The sequence below is a fragment of the Microchirus variegatus genome (genome assembly GCF_963457635.1).
Source record: "Microchirus variegatus genome assembly, chromosome: 12".
In the NCBI taxonomy this organism is placed as follows: Eukaryota; Metazoa; Chordata; class Actinopteri; order Pleuronectiformes; family Soleidae; genus Microchirus; species Microchirus variegatus.
Genome location: NC_139813.1, coordinates 25,518,991 through 25,534,291, shown reverse-complemented (window position 1 = coordinate 25,534,291; position 15,301 = coordinate 25,518,991). Strand labels below are relative to the sequence as shown.

The window sequence follows — 15,301 nt, the reverse complement described above, 5'->3', positions numbered from 1 at the left end:
AGATGAGCACATCTGCAGCCACATGTTTGTTAACGCTGTGACTTTTTCACAGACCGACACCAAACCAGCAAACATTTCGACACACACTCTCCACGCCAACACATTTGTGGTCCCCGACTTATGAGCTACAGAATGTCACTTGGGAATTGTGCTGTTTATCACAGTGTATGTATGTGTGTGTGTGTGTGTGTGTGTGTAATCCACCCCTTTTAAAAAACACGCCCTACAGCAGCAGCGTTCCAGTGTCCCGACTGTTTAAGCCATTAAACTCCGAATGCTATTTATTTTGTCCTTTTTTGATCGATCTAAAAGCTGCTGCAAACATCTGTGAAAAATGTCATTAAAACTGTGAGAACTACTGCTTGATTACGTCTTGAAAATGTCAGTTGAGCAGCTAAGTGTCATCTTTAATCATTCGTTACTATGCTAGGTTGTTTAGTCGATGGATTGTTTGGATTAACAAACAGTGATTAAAGTCGATCTGTGTTTCCTAAACGTCAAAAAACAACAGCGTCTTCTTAAACCAAACCAAAAATGTTCAGTTTAGTGTCATAAAGTAGCAAAAAAGGGCAGAATATGTTCACATTTGAGAAGCTGAACATTTGGATTTCAGTTCATTCCTTTACTAAATCAGTATTATGATCTGGAAAGTTTTCTTCTGACATGAGAGCTAGTGGAAGCAACGCAGGAGCACTGCCTACGAGATGCATTCAATGAGTCCCACACTGTTTTTTAGACACGTATATTTCGCGATTGTCCACTCAGGAGGACAATTTAGCTAGTGTCCTCCATTACGGACTGAGTTTACTTCCAATTGCTTAGAAATGTGTCATTTATAGCTGCTTTTGAATCAAATTACAGATTTTCTGCCATTAATTTTCAAGAAATATGGCAGCAGGGAGTTGTAGTTAGCTCTGTTAGCTGCATTAGCTCCTTTTAGCACGCCTACAGTGGAACCGTTTATCAAACAAACTAAACTGCGTACGTGTGCCTCTGTTTTTAAAGTTTAGCATTACTTTAGAGACTCGTTTAAACAATCGGGAGTCACGTAAACATGACGTCAGCCGCGTCTTTTTCCGGTCAGTCGTCATGGAAACGCGTCATGCGTTAACGTTGACGCCGTTAACGCGCCCTGCGCTAGATCATGAGATGACGTACAAGGCTGTAACTCACGAATATTTTCAGAGCCAATAATCCGTACATCGAGTGCTCGTTTGGTTCATAAAAAAAAGCCTGAAAATGTCGACCAAACCTCGAAACGATGAGGTTCTCAAGCGTCTCGTTTCGTCCACAAACAGAAAATTATTTAGCTTGATTGATTTATTTGTTAATATGAAGAAACCTTTGAAAATGTGTTTTTATTCTTTGTGTTTTTAATGCCGTCGTTAAAGAAAATTAAGTTTTATGACATAATTGTTTTCTAACGTACACGCAGAACAGCGCCAACCTGTGGTAAACAAAGGGTTTTTCATCGTCATGACTCGCTCCAGACGTGCTCCCCCCACCTCCTCCTCCTCGTGGGCCAAGACTTGGACATTGATCTGCAGCAAAGCATCATGGGAGCTGACGGTGATTGCTGTCTGAACCCATGAGGTTGACCTGGTGGCGGCAGCGGAGGGTGGTTTACTCGCGAGTGATTGGTCTGAGGAGCAGCGACTGACAGGCGGGAGAGACCAATCGGCCTGATGAGGAGGGGAAAAGTGGGCGGGGCAAACGAGAGAGCGGGCGAGTCGGGTCTCTGAGGGGATTAACATGGTCTGACAGGAACACACACACACACGCACACACACACACACACACAGAGAGAGAGAGAGAGCTTTGAGGGCGAGCTGCTCTGCTGAACACACACAATACTCTGCTTGTTTTAGAACAAGAGGAAAAAGAGAACAGATAGATAAGAGAGGGAGAGAGAGAGAGAGAGGCCAAATCACTGCAAAGGAATGTGTGTGTAAGAGAGAGAACGCGCAGGTGCTTCCCGACTAATGTGTGAGTAAATCCCGCTGTGGCCTTATAATGCAAATTCCACCACTTTCCCCCCAAATGTTCGCAGAGAGACAAAATCCCGACTACACCCAGATTACAGTGGAAAAAGAAACACACACGTCTCTCCGCGGTAATATTAGTATTATTATAATATTAGTCTGGAACTGAACTGCTATTAACCCTCTTATAACCACCATGATAATAATCTGGATTTATTTAGATACTTTTGAATCTTTCGAATTTTCCAAGATAACTTTCACGCTTTTTCAATATCTGGCAGTTACTCAACCGTTTAGGGATCTCGTCTGTGATTGGACGTTGGACGGTCGTAGCGCGGGAAGTCCCGAGGTTCTACCGTAATGACAAGGTCTCTATTTTCTGTAGTGCTGTGCAAAAGGTTAGCCCGTTAGCGCGCGTAAACGTTTCCATGGTGACTGACCGGAAAAAGACAGTCAGTCCAGGCACCGTTTACCAGTAAGCTCCGTTAGCTGCATTAGCTCCTTTTAGCCCCGGTTAGCACGCCTACAGTGCATATGTGTGCTTCTGTTTTTAAAGTTTAGCGCTACTTTAGAGACTCATTTGAACAATCGGGAGTCACGTAAACATGACGTCACGTGCGTCTTTTACCGGTCAGTCGTCATGGACACGTGTCGTGCGTTAACGTTTGACAGCGCTAATTTTCTGGTATCTATCAATACATCAATCCATTCAATCTTCTTCTGCTGCTTCATCCTCCCCATGAGGGGCGAGAAGTAAGTGTGCTAAATCCTGGTAATACAATGGTTAAAGCTCCCTAATCTAATTGCAATTCCATGTGGATAAAAAGCCAATACACAAAAGCTAAGTAACGCAATGTGGACGACAGGCTTATCCGGAGCCGAATTTTTTTTTTTTATATAAAAACAGTGTAACGTGGATGTAAAATTTAAGGCCACGTCCAGACATAAACGGCGTGAAACGTAAACAATCAGCGTAAACGGGAAAAAAACAGCGAGTGGGAGTTTTTTTAGTTTTAGAGATTCATTGAATGCATCTCGTAAGCTGCTTCTGCATTGCCGTAGGACAGGACAAGTTTGCGCTGTCATGCTACACCAAAAAAAAAAACAGAAGAAGACGACGTTTTACACCTTATAGATATAATAATACAGTCATGTCATTTAAAAAAATACCTTTTCAGATACGCCGCCTCCTTGTGGACGGTCCCTAACTTAGCCAGTATTGTATGGACAATGGAGAGTGGTCAAGGAGTTAAGATAATGAGAAGTAAACATGTTAAAGGTCAAAAAATAAAAGCCATGTGTGTCCATATGTTTAGATTTTTCCTAAAAGTCAGACTCTCTCAGGTCGAGAGTCTCTCACTGTGTTTGGAATTCGCTGCTCAGAACGTTCGTTTGCATTCCACAGATTCCAGCAGTGGAAGGAATCCTGAAAAACGATGACACTTTTACCCATTTGGATCCTCACACAGTTAAGAGTTAGAGACCGTGCTGATGTGTTCTTCTGCTTTGCTTAGCGAGGCTTCTTTGGGGAGCGTTTTCTTTTTCTTACATATTATTGATCGGGTTTTTCCCCCTCGGCCCGTCTCGGTGAATTAACTGCCCCCTGAGTACAGCGGCGGGTTTAATTTAAGACTTAAAGAAACCTGTAAATTTAACTTCTAAATTTGCCTCAGCCTAAACAAATGTGTAAATAAGAATTAAAAAAAGAAAATATGCCGGTTTGTGTTATTTAAAGTCATTAAAGTGGATTTAAATTAACTGGAATCTGCGTTGTTGTGTTTTCGGCGTCTCGGGCTATGAACACCGGGGCTTGACGGCACATGCAGAAAAATGAAAAGAGCATATAATTAGTTTGCATCTGCGTCACGATAATCTGCTCTGGTGTGAACTTTAGACGTTTTACTGTATAGAGATTATTTGGAGCCGACGTACAGCGTCTGTGGTGGATTTTTCCCCAAACCTGCAGGAAAATAAAAGAGCGTGGTGATAAATAATCCCTGCTGTCCACTCACTGTGAGCCCCATCCTTCTAGTTAACAGGCAGCAGCCAATAGACCGAGGACGACCTCATCAATTACAGCCCATACACAACGCACTACAGCCGTTTAACGACGACAAATAATCAATTAATGCCAACTGTTCCGAGTGGTTTTCCTGCTTCTTAAATGTGAATATTTGCCCCAAAACGACAAAAGAAATCATTAAAAATCAACTATTTTGGTTTGTAAACAAAGCAAGACACAATTTCATGGATTTCAGGAGCGGCAATTGAATATTTCTGATACATAACGGAGACGACAACTAATCTAGAAAATAATCGCCGTGAAATGTGTTTTTACAAGCCCAATATGTGTCTGTTTTAGCGACATATCCGTCACATTTCGAGCGATATCAATCGTATTTCTTATCCAAAACAACGGCAAAGTCGGCGCTGCACATGCTGGCGTCCTCGGGAAGTGGCCCGCCAAGTTTGAAGCCTGTCAATCAAACTGTTGGTATGCGATTTGAGGACAGACAGATCCCGATCCTTGCATTAATAGATTAAGACAGTGGCTGCGCGACAGATTGAAAACAATAAAATGAAGATATTTCCTTCAGCTATTGTTTCCTTATACCAAACTTAACCAAACAAGCAGAGAAAGACTCTTAAACGACAATTTTATCAACTTGACGAGCTTCTATTCAAACGCCCCAAGGGAAAAACAAACACGCAAAACTAGAACAAGTGACATCACTGCGAATGGAATGAGCTTCATACCTGCTCTGAGTGTGTGTGTGTGTGTTTACATTCAGCCACAGAGCTGATAAAAACATCCCACTAAGCCTTCAGCCGCTGCTGTGTTCACACACACACACTCGTGTTAGTCATGCACTTTTCTCTAACTCCTGTTATCGGTCAGTCCAGGAATATGGCTCCACGATGCCTCCGACGACGACGAGCGAAACCCCGGGAAACGTAACCCGAACACGGCGAGAGAGAGAGAGGGTTCATGTTAGACCTCGCATCCATCTGTCCGAGACACATGCATGAGCTTCACTCCTCAAGTGGAATTAAATCAGGGAGGAAAAAAACGGCTCCTCGCAGGGTCTTGTTACGGCGAGAACAGCTGAAATTAGAACATTTTATTCACAGTCTGGTTAAAGCGAGACGGAGGAGGAGGTGGAGGAAGTTTGTTTTTTTATATACAGTATATATAAGCCGCACGGTGAGCTGTTATTGAGAGCGAGGACTTGTCTCTGCACGAGTTATTCGTGGGTAGCTGTAGCTTAAATTTCTCTTCATCTGGAATTTTTGGACGACTATCAAAGAAAGACGTCCACCGCCGCCGCCACCTGGATCTGACCGCGTCCGACTCTGACTTAAAGATTTGTTTCAGGAACGTTTTTCAGGGCGTTTTCACAACCCGATGAGGTCGATCTCCGTCAAGTTCATAGTAGAGCTGCCAACTACTGAGCATTTGTTTGGTCCATAAAATGTTGAAAAATGTCGATCAGTGTTTCCAAAACCTGGAAATGATGACATTATCAAGAGTCTTTCTTAGCCCACAAACCAAAGGTTTTCACTTTTAATGATTTTTAATGATACGGAGCAAAGAAAGTAGAAAATATTGACTTTTAAGAAGCTGAAAAATGTGATAACTTGTGTTAATAACCCTCTAAAACCCCCTGTTGTCAGCGAGTTCCTGTTTAGCGAGTGTTAGCATTATTATGAATTGGTTTAAAACTCGATTTTCGGGAAAAAAGTGACACCAATCTACAAACTTGTGAAAACCCTGTCCACACCAGAGTCTTAACAACAAGTCAGAGGACAGAGGTTAAATAGAAAGTCACATTAAAATACCAAACATGAAGCCAAAATCCGCTTCCTGTGTTTAAGGGGCTGCTACTGAGATCTCTTCTCGACTCCCAGACCCGGGTTTTTAAGCCTACATTCAGATCTCCAGACTGAAGTGACTATCAAGCAACTTTAGTAACACCATATACTGTATATATCTCACAAATGTGGCCATGGGCCAATAAGACGCGTGTATTTTTGAATGTGAACTGACAAACCTGATGTGTTATGAGCCAGAACTGAACAATGTGACATTTCCCAAACCTGTGCCTTTAAAACCACTTGCAGAAGATGTTTATCTGAATCTTCCTGCTCCACGTTTGAAGTAAGAACGTGTAGGAACAGAGATATCATTAAAATAAAGGTGCGTTTCATCACGCTAACATGGCAGTCACAATTACGTTGCCTGAGAGGACGCCTCCACCTTTTGACTCTTCTTAAATCCTTGTTTTAAAGCTCGAGAGTGTGTTTATGACCTCTGTTCATATCGGTCGTATATACACCAGGCCTCCGCTGCGCTAACAGGTAAACACGGCGCAGATACAAACCAGACGCCCCGGCGTTTTCCTCCACTGTACTCAACACCTGCTTGACCTCGCTCCTGTGAAGTGAAGTGGTGTCGTAGTCGTACACCACTTCACTTCACTTCCCAGGAGCCACGTCCTCCACGTAAACATCGCCTTTCCCCTTCCCCGTACGACGATTTAGCTTTTATAAAGCGGTTTTCCTCACTCACTTTTTTATTATTGCTATATTAGTCATGGCAAGCATAAAAATCAGTTATTTTCCTGTGTAAAACATCATGTTTTTATGGTTTTTTAATGTCAAATACATAAGCGTACTGCAAAAACAGATCTGAGAGGTGACGATGAACCAATAAATAATCCACTAATACATTAATCATCAACTATTTTTAGTTATTAAAACAAGCTCTACGATTATTTGGCTTCTTAAATGAGAATATTTAGACAAAAACATCATTAAAACTCATTCAGACATTTGTGAACGTCATCATTTCTAGGTTTATTTTGACCAAACTGGAAAATAATCACCAGATTAATTGATTACGAAATAACCGTGAGTTGCCTCGCGTCTCCATCGAATTTTAGAATTCAGGCCACTGATTTGTTAAAATCGTTATTGCCAACAGCCACGGAAAAACTCATATCAGTTGGATTCTAGCTGTAGCCCTAACATAAACTCTGCGTTAACATTAATTAAAGTAGAAATAATTAGTTGTATTCGTAATTCTAGTAGTAAATCTATATTTTCTCGCGCATAAAACGCGGAAATCACATCTCAAACTTTGATTTAAACACTGGCAGATTGTTCTCTATTAACCACAGTAAATAATCTGATTAATGTCGAGTTTCAAATCAATAATTCATGTACGATTGCAGTGCATCATCGTGGTCAAGCACCTTTTATTAGTCTGCGTTCTATTAATGTACCGAATTAGCCACAGGCAAACATGACTCGGCAGATTTCCCCAATCCATCACAGTATACATAAACCTGTGCTAAAGTAAATACTTTACATCCTTTACTGGACAGACACTTTAATGTGTGTACTTCAAAATTCTTCACAATACAATAAGGATGTAGGATGTGACCAAATATCCACAGGAAACGCTCCGAGACGACAGAATAAAAGCCTGTCCGAGATAAAAAAAAATCTCCCACAGAATAACATACAAATCAAAATAAATATCAGAAGACGCAGCGGCTAACGTCGCAAACCCAAACACGTGGAAATATCTCGGACAATCAAATAAAATCCCGACAGTCTGCCTGCTCTGAAAAAACAACGCTCGTTCCTCTTCAGACCACAGGAAACACAATATCTCCACACACCACACACTTCCTGCACCGTTTCCTGCTTCCTGTGTGGCGGCGGCGGCAGGGAGGGAGGGAGGGGAGTGGTCGCTGATGTCACGGCGAGTCGGCGTTTCAAATCCCAGAGGAAAGAAAGTGGACGTGAGCTTCCTCGCTCGTAAATACTGCACCTTTCACCTCAAGATTCTTACGGATTCTAGATACTACTACACTAAAAATTAAAAAGGAACGACGCGGTTCTGCAAACAGGGCTCAGTTCAGTCAAGGTTCTGCAACTCGGCAGCGAGGAAGCCGCGGATCACCGACACGCAATAAACCTTGAGCCTACAGTTTCCTGCAGATAAACCACAAGTACACTACTAAACGTCCTTATTTTTGAAGGAAAAGCACTTTATTTTCAATGAATATAACATTAAATGAATCAGAAATACACTCTATACATTGTTAATGTGGTAAACGACTATTGTTCTAATGGTACATTGCGTTTGCTACTAGCGTAAGAAGGCTATTGGATGATCTTGCAACTCTTTTGATGAATAAAAGTGTGACTTTTAATGGAAAACACAAACAAATTGTATAGTTGAGCCCAACCTTTTGAACGCTAGTGTACCTAGAAAGTCTACTTTTTATTAGTATTATTATTATTATGTCATCAGTCATCAGCAGTTCCAAAAGAAAGAAAGAAAGATATCAAAGCCATTTTTACGAGCAGACTGAAGTTATTAGTATTTAAGATGACGTCCAAAACCACAGCAACAGAAATAACAAACACGGACGACGCGACAGATGTGGACGTTTAAAATAAAACAGCAGGCCTGTGATTAAACGAAGATTACACTCGACTTATAACAGGAACAGTAAAAGTCAATTAAAGGCAGTGTGACGTGATTATTAGCACAGTGAAGAAGGTTATTGGTTCAAATCCCGGGCTTAATCTGACACTTTATAGTGTGGCGTTTGCCCGTTTTCTCCATGTCAGCGTGGGCTGGGCTTCTTGAGTTAATTTGAGACCGCCTATTACACTGGTTTTATTTAAAAACCTATAAATTTGTCTCTGTCTGTCGTCCACATCACATAACCCCGACATTTTTAAAGTCCCAAAAACTGAGACGTTTTTTAAAAAATCCTGTTTATGTTTGAGTTTTAGAAATTGGGCCAAAGTTTTGTGTCATATCTGCTTTTTTTTATCCACATGGAACCGGCGTTCAGGAAGCTTTAGCCGACTTTGGCTAAATGACGACGTCATAGCCCCACTTTTACCATTAACGCTAGCGTGCACACGCCTACGTACGTGTGTTAGCATGAACGCAGATTCCTGAAACAAATCCAAAAACATTTAAGTAGATATAAAGACGATTTTTTGTTAAGTCCAAGTTCCTCCACAACTTTCACGGGATACGAAGCGTAGTTCTCGTAGAACGCGTTAGCGGAGTCAACGTTGACGCACATTAACGCGTTTCCATGACGACTGACCAGAAAAAGACGCGTGCCACGTTTACGTGCGGCGGCACTGGAGTCCAGACACCATTTACCAGTTAGCTCCGTTTGCTCATGTAGCGCCGTTAGCTTGCCTACAGTTGAACTGGCACGGTCTGCTTATTAAACGAAAATAGCAGCGCTAACAAATAACCCGCGTACCTGTGTACTGCGTATGTGTGCCTCTGTTTTTAAAGTTTAGCGTTACTTTAGAGTCACGTAAACAAGTCAGTCGTCATGGAAACGCGTGATAATAACATGATAAATGTCTCTTTAAGTCACTAAAACGTTCTTTTTACGTTGGTTTTTGATGACCCGGTTCATGTTTTTAACAGTTTATACATCGTTTTTTTAATATTGCAAATAGTGCGCGTCATTGCACTGCAGCCAAGAAGTAAAATGTGGATTGAAGAGACGGACAATTGGCCTTTGATATCGTTAAAACGGTTATATTTTAACAGCCAAAAATGGTACAAAAATACAGATCTGGATCCTCACACAGTGGTCCTCAGTCCTCAGTGTAACAGACATCTATAAACACAGATTTTAATACATCTGTGTTGTGCGCAACAAAGAAAACAAACAAACAGACAGAAGTCGCCGTTCCAGTTTTAAATCATAAGCCTCTTTCTCCCGTGAGATGGAAAGAAAACATTGTGGGTCAGCACAAGAAAAGAAAAAGAAACAATAAGACGCAACCTGATTCAGCACAAGTCTGAGGAGGGGAAACGCGCTCGCTTCACACAGGAAGTGACATCACCGTTTGACGGGGACCTGATTAACAACATGATGTGTCATCGGCAGCCTGAACAGGACGCTACGATAATTACACAGCGTGACAGTCGCTTCCTAACAGAGCTGCTGGATAAATATCAGAGAACGTCCTCTCTCTCTCTCACTCTGTGTGTGTGTTTATCACTTATCTCTTTGTCTTTGTACACAAAGTCTAGCTTGTCCTGGTCCATGTGTGTGTGTGTGTGTCAGTGTGATATCTTTTAAAAACACATGATACAAGCGTTTTATTGCCTCGCATCACCGTGAAGTAAAAAGCCCACAAAAGATGTCACGAATAATCAACTCTGACAAATAGATTTTATCAGTTTGAGTGTTTTTTTTTTTTTAAAGATATCATTCAAACCGACTCATTATGGTTTGTGGACAAAACGAGATGAACATTTGAGAACATTGTCATTTTTGAGGTTTGGGAAACGACAATCGACGTTCTTGAACAATCTGTGAGCCAAACAAGTACTCCATTATTCAAATACATAACTAAACTGGGACTGGTTCCAAACAAGTATTTTTTGCAGTACAAAATACCCAAATGTGTCAATTTGGACTGAACTGTGGTGATCAAAATAGAGAATCTGAAGAAAATAACCTTTGTTTGCCATTAGACCAAACAAAAAAACAATCATATGGCAATAATTGTTTTTGCCAGCCCTGCTCCATATTTATATAAAAAGTAAATAAGATTTCCATTTCGAATTATGTCTGGAAATTAGCCTCGGGTTGACTGCGTTTGTTTACGTATAAAATTTGACTTTTAAAAAAGGCGAGTCTGACGACAACATTTCCTTCATAAACATCTTTTTCCAAGCGCGAGGAACTGCTTGCGTATCAGCTGTCAACATGCACATGAGATATATTTTTCTCGGGGATGGATTTATTCCTCCTCACAATCCTCTAACAGGATTTAAAATGTCACATTTACAGCTGAAAATGCAGCGATTATTCAAAACCAGCGCACGGTGAGTGACAGCGGTGAAATGTTAAAGGCACAGAGAGTAACAGCCCATAAGCATGTTTGTATAATTGTCTAATCACTGTCGTTAGGGATGGACATTTTAAGCAAAAATGCTACTCGACTATTCAACGGGGGGGACGCTTTGTTGAATATTCAAAACTCCCCGGTAAAACACGTCCTTACATCTGCATCAGGAGCCGCTAGAGGATGCATTCAAGAAACCTCGTAAATGCTAGACTGTTCAACGCCAACAACGAACAAATGCGACGTAACAGACAACAACACAACATCCAGGACGTCTGACGAGGTTCCAAGCGAGCCGAGACGATGCTAAAATGTGACGTCAACGGAAGAGTCGTGAGTGCGACGTCCGCCAAAAGACGTCCGACGAAAAAATCCCTGAAAACACTGCGTTAATATCCGACATTTAGCATGGAAATGTATCAAAATGTCAATATTTATATATATCGTGAGCTGAATCACGACCCGCTTCGTTGTCATTTTAAGTTCAGTTACAGAGGACGTACTGAACGATTCTGTGAACGAATCTTTTTTTTTTTAAACCAACTGATTCTAATGATTCAGTTACACCGAAAAAACAAACTGCTTTGCCTGTCAGTAGTTTGTATGTTTGTGTCACGTATAAAACAACGTCACGGCAGTTTAACGCAGCCGTGCTACGATGGCTCCGCCCACATCGAGTCGAGTCAAGCCGGAACTGTATAGTGGAAAAGCACTATTAGTAAAAAAAATATAAACACAGTTTATACAAACAAAAATTTGCATATTTTCCACTACGCGAAGGTCACGATTGTTCCCCGATACGTTTGTTAAAGGTACGGGTGCAATCTCCAGTCTGACCATTAGATGTCACTGATTCTTTAAACAATGGCTCTTTAAACATTGAAACAAACAATCGTTTTGAGGATTTGAGATGAAATCTAGGCCCTGGGTTCATTGAATCCTGCACAAATATAGGTTTCCACATCCCCCCACCTGACACAAGTGGCTGCTGTGTGATAACGAGCCTCACAGTGAGTCCCACAGCAGGACGCTGTTCAGTTTGGGCCTGCAGATTAAAAAAAAAAAAAGTTGAGGACCTTTTTTTTCCTGCAGACTGATCAGCCATCCACGCCTAATCTCATCACACGAATGATCTCACCGCTCACAGTGGGGACTTGGGCTCCCAAATTAAACAGTTTTTTCCCCAATTATGAGGAGGTGCGGCGCGCGAATCCCGCGTGGCCGATCAGGAAGAAACCTCCGACGTGTCGATGGCGGGTTCTGACGTAAGCGCTAGTCGTTTCCAGCGGATTGTATTTCGTGCACAGACGCACTTGGCTAGGCCGGCGGCGCGGAGGGTTCAGACCGCGTGAAGGACGACCAGCTGACATATGGGGAGGGTGTGGGGCGTGACGGGAGAGGGCCGCGCATCTGCTTACGTTTAATCACGTTCCAGTGGACGCGAGGCCGACGCATCACCGTCTTCTTCTGTAGCTGTAACCTACGACATTTAACCACTGTCCTGGTGTACAAGCATTAAAGTGTGTTCACCTCCGCACCACTAGGTGGCAATATGCCCATTTTCAGATAGATCACAGACCAAAATAAATTTAAATGGCAATGCCGAGCACAATTACATTTATTTTATACTGTCCATTAACTCAAAATATACAAGTCATTAATCTGACAGAACATAATGTCAGTCTAACAACATAAAGGTCTGGATTTCACTGTGTTTTTCCCGCTATTGTGTACCTTTTCTTTTGTTTATCGGCTTCAAAGGCAAAGGATGGGAACTACAGTATGACCATTGTATGTTTGTGAGGGGCTGATGATAACAAATAATACAAACAATTGCATAACTTCCAATGGTCTGTCAATCTCCGCACTGCGGGGCAAAAAATAATGTATATACTCGATATTAAACAGAGGAAATAGGACATTTGAAAATAAGGCTGAAACATTTCCTCAAATTATTGATTGTTGGGCAATTACTAAACTAACATTCAACTAGTTTCATTGTCAATTAATCGCTTCGAGTGCTTTTCTGATTTTTAAGCTCCTTAAATGGGAATATTTTCTGGTTTCTTTGCTCCATATAACAAAGAAATCATTAAATCATAATTTTTGGTTTGTGGTAAAACATCAACAAAAAACAAAAAAGTGAAATTTGTAATAATTGGCCAATAAATAATAAATAAATAACAATAATAAATCTGCCAATGTTAATTATTTCAAATGCTTCCATATTAATTAATAAATCAGTCTACCTCTAGTGGGAAATGTCACCTAAGGACAGAGCTTCTGAACATACACATGTAGAAGTAATTCAACGAAGCGAATAGATTTAGTACAATTTTAGTCAGACTTAGGCTTTTTAAAAGTCTGATTTTAGTCAAAAGCAACCACGTAAATAGACCGAGTGAAGGACTTACAGGCGGGAGATTGTCTGGCCCGGGTTAATCATTCCTCACAGAGAGGCAGAGGCTGTGTGTGCACTTCACAACACCCCGGCCAACGGCTGCAATCCTGATGAATTAATCGGCTCAAGAAGAAGAAGAAGAAGAGGAAGAAGAGGAGCGGGGAGCCCCGTCACTGTGTGTGAACCCCCCCTCCCCAACATCCACCCCCGACCCTCAGACCCTGCACAACCCTTCTCCAAGGAGGGGTGGGTGGGGGGGGGGGGAATCGGGGTCGGCTGCCCGCCAGAAAACTGGAGCTGACACAATCGCAGTCAGAGCTATAAATCAAAACTACTTAGCCGTGAGATGCAACCAGTTAAGCGCGGATATTGATTAACTTGTTACAGACTAGACACACACACACACGAACACACACACACACACACACACACACAGGAAGCCCCGACGACTTCCTTACACCCTCGTGCTGTTAGTAAACAACCAAAACCTGAGTCCAGACAGGTGATTTAATTACGGCAGCGCTTCTAAAAAACGTGCTGCAGGGGTTAAGTTATAGCTGACATAGACAGACAGACAGACAGACAAATAAACAAACAAACGCTTCATGGTTTTATTCTGCGTGGCTCCCACCTGACGTACGGCGGCATTTACGCGCCGCTTCGTGCTAATGCTTTAAGCTGCCGTTCCATTTGTCCTGCGGGATCCAAAACAACCTCAACCGTGTTACCGGGTTTGTCAGTCAGCCATTGCAGGAAAGGAACTGCTGCCAGACCTGATTACACACACACCTCTAACACTAGGCTTTGTTCAGCAGCATGATTTTAAATTCACTGGAGGAGGGTGGAAAAGTTAGCATAGCGGAGTGGAAACATATTCAGTATTTAAATAGCTAAAAGGCTACTAAGGTTTTTCGCATTTATTATCATTACAACAACAACAAAATATTTTTTAAAAAGTCAACACAGAGGCAAAGATTTAGCGTGGCGTTCTGTGTTTACGTCATAAAGTCGAGACTTATTCTTCTTCTGTGGTAAAGTGCAATACAGGTGGCGCCACCTACTGCCCATCTCTGTGAACTAGCTCCCAATATTGCTAATAAGGTGCATTTTCCTTCACTGTATTATTGAAAAATCCTTAGAAATTCGCAGCATATTTGAATTATTTCCTTTACAGTACAATATCGTATCCCTGTTATTGGTAAACATGTGGCATATAATCATGTTATTGGGTGTTTTATGGTAGTTAAATGGAATCTCCTTCCTGTGTTCACTTCCTTTTTGCTCCTTTACATTTTACACTATCCTCCCTTATGTTTGTCTAGTTATTTTGAGAGTCTTCCATCCATCCTTTTATCCCCTCGAATGTCCTTTGCCCACTAGCTAGCTACGTGCTGTTCCCTCCTCTGGCTGGTAGATAACAACACGCCAAACTCCATTCAAAATCTGGCTGATTTAGTGCCGCCGCGCTTATCACCACGCATTCACAATTTCCCGACGACAAAGCCCGACACATTATGTCAAAATGTGCGGTGTTCGCCTTCATTCCGTCTTATTTGTAAAAGCCCAAAGTGTCAACACAGTGGGGGGGAGATACTGCCTGTTAACTGCCAAAACGCACAGCTGTGGGCGGTAGCTAGCAGCTAGCAAACGTTTGTGTGAAATGTTCCTTTAAATAATCGGGAGACGACGAGGGCTTTTCGCCGGAGCGTGGTGCCGATGAGTGGGCACGTAGTTATTAACAAATCGCACACTTTTATTATTTTTAATTATCTCGTGTTGTGTGACGCGCGTCTGTTACGACAAAGTAAAAATAAATGCCGGGTTTTTTCAATGGAGTTCGGCATCCATGTTCCGGCCAGGCACGTACCGGGGGACGAACCGCCGAACAAACCTCCAGCATAACCACGCTGCCCACAACAACTCGGCTTTTTTTTTAAAAAAACAACAAAAAAAACACGCGTGAACCAACGGAAGCTTCAGGTTTCTCTCCCCCCTTCACCCG

General features: G+C 42.0%; 1 protein-coding gene across 1 annotated transcript in view; it reads right to left on the bottom strand.

Annotated features, from left to right (window-relative positions):
* Positions 1 to 15,301, bottom strand: part of afdna (afadin, adherens junction formation factor a) — a 103,293-nt gene that overhangs the window by 87,779 nt on the left and 213 nt on the right. The window lies entirely within an intron of this gene.